Consider the following 7111-nt stretch of genomic DNA (forward strand, 5'->3'; position numbering starts at 1 on the left):
GTCGGAGCCAAGAGACGCTGAAGCAACAGGGGAATAGATGGAGCGGAAGCATGTACAACCTGAATGTGTGTGTGTGTGTGTGTGTGTACGTCTTTATCCAAAGCGGGATGCAGCAGCCGCACACACATACTTGTTTGGTTAGCGATATGGAAAATAGGCCCTCCCATGCACAATTGACTTCTAATACATTGTATACCTCTCAAACCATCCATTTACCAGCCATTGCAATTTCAGTCGCCCTGAACGCAGCACTTTCTCCGAGCTCTATTCAACAAAAAATGTCTGGAGGAGAAATGGTTTGACTCTGCCGTTTTGAAATGTTTGGGTTAAATCCTGAAATGCAAGGTTCATTGGGATGTTTTTGACTGACAGATTCGTTTACGGGTGTTAAAAAGGCAAAAAAAAAAAAAAAAAAGCAGAATCTCTCCAGCCTTGACAAATCCTCACTCTCTCACTTACTGCCTGTTCTAACGTGTCTGTTGCAGAGACAAACCTGCCAGGCTCTCCCTGATACGTTGAATGTTTCTTTATACACTTGCCAACATTACCATGTTGGACACAGGACCTGGTGTTACCTGCTGTTCAGACAAGTGTGACAAACACAAACACACACACACACACACACATGCACGCAGCCTGGTTTTTGTTTGTTGTGAGGACGTCAGGTAGACATATTGTTATCCACAAACAACTGTTTAACCTAGTCATAATCCTTAACCTAACCCTAACTTAGCCCTGGTCCTAATCTGAGCTCAGAACTAAATGTCAGGTTCCCACAACGAAGCATTTGACAAGACGTCCTCACAAGGACACCGATACCTACCTATACACACACACACACTTGACTAAACAGAAGGTAAATGAGAAGGAAAACATTCAATAGCACAAACTATTAGTTTAATACTAAGAAATCGTCTGATTCTCTTTTTATTTCAGTCCTTTTTAGAGTTTTAAAAAAATAAAGAAAATAAAAAACCTTAATGCACACATTAATGGTGAATAATCGTGATCGTAAATATATGTAAGCAGCACTGCCACGATTAGTCAGATCAGATTAATGAGTGTTTAACAGCCCTGGTACATATATAAATATATAGATATATAGATAGATAGATAGATAGATAGGTAGATAGATAGATAGATAGATAGATAGACACACACATATATACAGATATACATATAAATATATACACACATATTCTATATATACATATATGTATGTATAAATGTACATGTATATATATTTATACATATACAGACTATCTACATATACAGTATACTACTATACAAACACACATATACACACATATACCTACATATACATATATATATGCTATATACTCACACAAGTTTGTACAGTGCTATAGATTGTGTCAAGTGTCAGAATATGTTGTTTAAATCTAAATTTTGTAGAATATACCCATATATACATATATATACATATACATATATACACATATATATATACACATATATACATATATATACACATATATACATATATACCCATATATACATATATACCCATATATACATATATATACATATACATATATACACATATATACATATATATACACATACATATATATACACACACATGTGTATAGACCACTCTACTCCAACCACACACACGGTTCTTCCCCTTCGCCCCCTCCACAGCACAGGTCCTTGTGCCCTCCACTGTGCCTCGACCTCTCTGCTGTTAATTACCACTAATTGGCCCTGCTCGTTTTTTTTTCCTGCTATAATGGAACCATTCATCTTTACTGCCTAATGAGTAGGCACCGTAGTCACAAGCCAAGGTCACCCACAACTCGCATCCAGAAGGCAGCAACAAAAAAAATAAAAAAAATAAAAGAAGAGATTTTGAAAAAAAAATGTGTTTCAAAGAAACGTTCAAAAAAACAGAACAGAGAAGACGGACGAAGCAGCTGTTTACTCCTTCTTCTTTTTTAAGGTTTGTTCACACATGACAGTGCAGTTTGAAATGCAGCCATCGTGTCAGGGAAAAGTCGAGAAACTGTCTGGGAGCCGTGGGAGTCGGCAGTGTCCGACGCAAACCACAACACACAAAAGACGGAGGGAATTTCCAAAGACGGTCTAATTAAAATAAGCGTTATGATGAAGGAAAACAATGTCTGCCTCAAAAACAACGCTCAGAGAACACTCCTCTACACTGCAATCAAGCTGTGAGCATGTGTTTGCTCCAAAACACTCTGAGAAAGTCTAAATATTGAGGTGTGATTCCGTCTCTGTCCTGACGTCTGACTGTCTCAACCTGAAAACATCTACACTCAAAAACAAAAATGTATTTTAATCAGTGTCAGCTACTGCGGGAAAAAAAAAAACTTTATTCCCTTGGAGTCTGAACCAAACTCTCCACTCGTCTCTACTTTATCAATGGTCTGCACTCCATTTGGGCCGTGACATTTTTCTATCCCTGCTGCAAAAAATAATAATGCTGCCTGATGAGGCGCGAAGCTGAAACTCTGCGTTAACACTTCAACAACTTAAAGGAACGGCGTATAGGATTTCGCAACATCTCACAGTAAAGTTATATACTGTATTAATATTAATATTCCTCAGCATCATCATTTCCATCACATCAGCATCCAGAACACATGGTGGCGCTCTACGTCATCGAAACCAAGCCGTGTTTGCGTCACGCCAGCCTCACAGGTGTGAAACATTGGTTAATCGCCAGCCTCACAGGTGTGAAACATTGGTAGTGATTAATTGTGATCGTAAATATATGTGAGCGGCACCACCGTGAATAATCAGATAAATGTTTGTTAACATTTTGACAGCCCTACCAAATACAGTATATAAATATATATACACATAGATATACATATATACTTAACCATGTACATATATGCTTATAAATATATATATAAAACTATATATAAATATATACACACATTCTATATATGTACATGTGTATATATATTTATACATATATAGACTAATCTACCTAAATATAAAATATATATGCACATATATATGCATAAACACATATACATAAATACACATATATATATACATATATACACATATATAAACATATATACACATATGTAATCAACAATATTTTTTTCGTAATGCTCAATATATTAACAGCACCTCATGGGTTTAAAAAATTAAATGAAATAAAATAAAACAAAATTAAATGAAGCAAAAATTTAAATCAAATTAAATAAGGAACAAGGGCTGCTGTATGTAAACCATAAGGTTTCTGGTTCAGTGCTATTACCCAGAATCCCCGGGGTGTTTGTGTCAGTAGAGCACACGGTGGGGACTACAGTTGTTGTTGACTCCGCCAACAGGACAAGCCAAACGTGTTTTTCCAAAATAAAATGCAGCTGATTATTTAGTATTTACTTTAGTTCCAAATGACTAGGTTTTAGAAATGCTTGAGAGAGAGAGAGATAACCAGCCGTGCTTATAATCAAGTAAAAGAAAATAAATTTCAGTTTGGGAGAATCTGGGAGTCCAGACTTAATGTCTACAAACCACCGGCGGAATCGAAATCAAGAGAAATAAGAGCGGCGTCGCCTCATTTGTTTACACCGACGTCTAACAGGAAAACAAATACTGAGGAGATCTGTTGGTTTACTTCACCGTGTTAAACCAGGAGCCTTTCAACAAACTCATCTTCCAATGTCACCGGCCGTATTCTCAGAAGTGTACCAAAGATTTTCTCAGCTTTCTGAGGTTACACGCCGCCGCCGCCGCACGGCGCCAGAAACGGCAGATCGTTTTTCTGCGCCCATTAAAAAAAAAAACTGCTCCTGAAAGTTAAGATTGAAATATCAAAGCCAGCCATTTCCCTTTAAACCCTGACGCCATCGCTCTCATTGTGATCGTCGCTTCATTTTCGTGACGGAGACTTGACGCTCAGTCAGCGATCGGCGGCGTTCACACGGTGGCTGAGTCGTCTATGGATTATGTTAATGTGGTATTCCACGCTCCCCTCCGGCGTGCGTCTGACATTACAGTAACCTTTGCATGTTTAGCCAAGAGTGACTACGGATGTTCATTGGGCGCGGAGTGACATGTGCGAGCTCACACTTAGAGACACAGTGGGACGCGGCTGCGCTGGGAGTGAAACTGTGTGCATGTTGCAAACATCTGGTCTCTCACACTGTATTGATTCACAGCTTGGGAAAAAAAAACAAAAAGAAAAAAAAAAAACCAAGACATTAAAGGAAAATAAAGTTCACTTGTGTTGTCAATATCAACTACAGTTCATCCGGTTTTTTGGTTTTTTTTGTCAGAGGAGTGGCTGGAATGTGGAACTCATGTGAGACCATATCAGTGGTGTGCAATGTCAGATAATGAGAAAAATACCAAGACTAAATATCTGCAGTCTCCACCCACTGCACGAGAGAATAAACAAAACCTCCGAACACAACGTCTCCCACATACAGTTCCTCCAGCAGCCAGGGTCAGAGCGTGCATATATGCATGTATGTGTGTGTGTGTATGACAGAAGACCATGTGGTCAGAAGCTCTCGCTCAAAGTGCAGTAATAAAATTGGTCCAAATGAGGCAGACTTGAGCCAAACGTGACCACAGGTGTCCTGCACTGAGTGGTGTCGATAAATCAACCGCGTTCTCGCGGCAGCTCCGCTCCATCGACACAGTGAAGAAGAAAAAAAGAAAGTATGGTTGACAAGGCAACGGCTAAGAAAAATGTGTGTGTATATATACTGTTTTTGATAGTCTTGTGGGGACATAAGTTTGTTCACTAGGTTACGGGGACCTGTTGTGTTTGGTCAAAAAAAAAAAAAGGTCACTTGAGTTTTTCGTCGTCATCTAAAATCTGTGAAATGATTCCGAAGCAACGTTTCGTCAAATATCCAACGATGTTTTCACTGACAGTAAATTTTGTATTAAAGCTAAACTTGAGATAAGTTCAGAAGTTTGACTTTTTTTTCGTCGTTCAAGCTAAGTTGTAGCTATTTTTGTGAAGTTTTGACTATTTTCTTTTAATCATTTTCGGAGCTAACTAAAAGTTTTGCTTTTGGCTAGCTAAGCCTTGCACTGTATTAGGTTCAAATTCACCTTCCGGTCCAACGTCCAGTGGAGAGGGGTGTGTCAGTAAGAGCACAGAAGTAAAACTGCTGAATCATGACGCTCACAGATGAGCCCTGATGAAGGGACAAAAGAAAGTCAAGATTTTTTTTTTTTTAATTTTGACATTTTAGCTCTTTTTTTTAAAAAAAATTATCCAATGTGTTTTTTTATATTTTTGTGTTTAAATAATCAATGATCAGAGTTGTTTTTCAAGCCTTGACTTTTCCACTTTTTTTGTTGTTGTTTATCTCTTTAGTTGTACCACATTTGTAGCTGATGCTTTTGTTGCTTTTTGTTTTCACTTTATTTTTTCAAACTTAATTCTTAAAAACATTTTGTTAAGCATTTTTATCTACATTTTATTCACTACTATTCTTATGGGTCTAGATCTATAGTATGAATATCATGTAGCTGGACAATTATAACCAACGTTTATATTATCTAGATATTCAACAGCTTAAAAACATTAAGGACAAATTCAGAATATTTTTCCCGAAAGCACCTCATTTCTGTAAACATTTTAAAAGGATTATCTGGATTCCACAGCCCTTAAAAAAGCAGAGCGTGTGGTGAGCGGCTCATTGTTTGGTTTTTTTGCTTTACTTTCATAACAAACAAATCTATGATTGTGTTGTTTGGCTCTGTTTCTGTGTGTTGTGTTGTGTATTTAGTAACTGAACAAACAATGCCTACAATGACTGAGATCAACTAAAACCAAACAGAAGGTTTCTGAAATCTGTAACACAGAAAAGTCTTTCATGTGTGAAGGGACAGATGATGGCGCTATTGATGATGATGATGATTTTTTTTTTTAACCAGGAATTGTTTATCATGTTGTTTTATACCATTAGTTATTGTATGTATGTACATAGAATATGTCTGAATATATTTATGTAAGTATATATTAAACATGCAAGTGTATATATATAGACACATATACACATATATAAATATATATACACATATACATATATGTATATATATAAACATATATACCTATATAAATATATATACACATATACATATATGTATATATATACACATATACATATATATAAATATACACACATAATTATCTTGTATGTATATATATATTTATATATATATACATATATATACACACACGTTAACTATTTTTCCAAATAATCAATAGGTCTATATAAAATTCAACAACAGTAAAAACAAATGTCAATCAAATAAAAAAAACGCAGCTCGGCGAAACGGTGCTGACCCGGTTACTAATTTAAAACAATGACTCAAATGCTCAAAATAATATGTCGTCGATTAGACGTTGAATAAACAACAGACAGTTGTGATTTCTAAAGCTGTCAAAAAAAAAAAAGTTAAATCTGTCTTTGTAAAGGTGAAGGTAGATGTTTCTAATTTTATTCTCACGTTTTCAAGAGAGAGCTGACAATTTAACACATCTTTCTTCAACCTTGGGGTCGCGACCCCCAGTGGGGTCACGTGGAAATCAAATGTGGTCGCATGAAATGTGTAGTAATTAGCAATAAAATTATTTTTACAACTAATTGTTTTGGGTTTTTTTTTAATTAGATCAATAACATCAACATAAACTAATTCTAGTAGAACAGAAAAAAACATTATACAAAACAACAATAAAAAGAATATTCACAGAATATTAAAAATGTTTTACTAATATTTTACTATATGTATATAATGAAATTACACTGACGCCATAATAGGTTGAATTAAAACGTGTCTGATCATTTACATAAAACAACATTTCCGTAAAATACGAGGACCTCTACTGTGCCCAAAAGGTCACTGCATCCTTAAACTGCGACCCTTTGGCTTCCCATTACCCAGCAGCCCTCCCTTAGGAGTGAGGCAACATCTAAGAAATTGAAAAAAAAAAAAAAAAAATCCCTTCCAAATCTCCCCGACGTGTCGCTTTCACAAAAACAGAATGAAAGGATCAAATGACAAACCAAGAACACAGTTCCATCAGCTGTTGAAAGCACAGAGGCATGAAATCTCCCAGGATGATCTGCAAGTTATCCTCTCC

Source organism: Cynoglossus semilaevis, chromosome 1 (assembly GCF_000523025.1).
Source record: "Cynoglossus semilaevis isolate Cse_v1.0 chromosome 1, Cse_v1.0, whole genome shotgun sequence".
Taxonomy (NCBI): Eukaryota; Metazoa; Chordata; class Actinopteri; order Pleuronectiformes; family Cynoglossidae; genus Cynoglossus; species Cynoglossus semilaevis.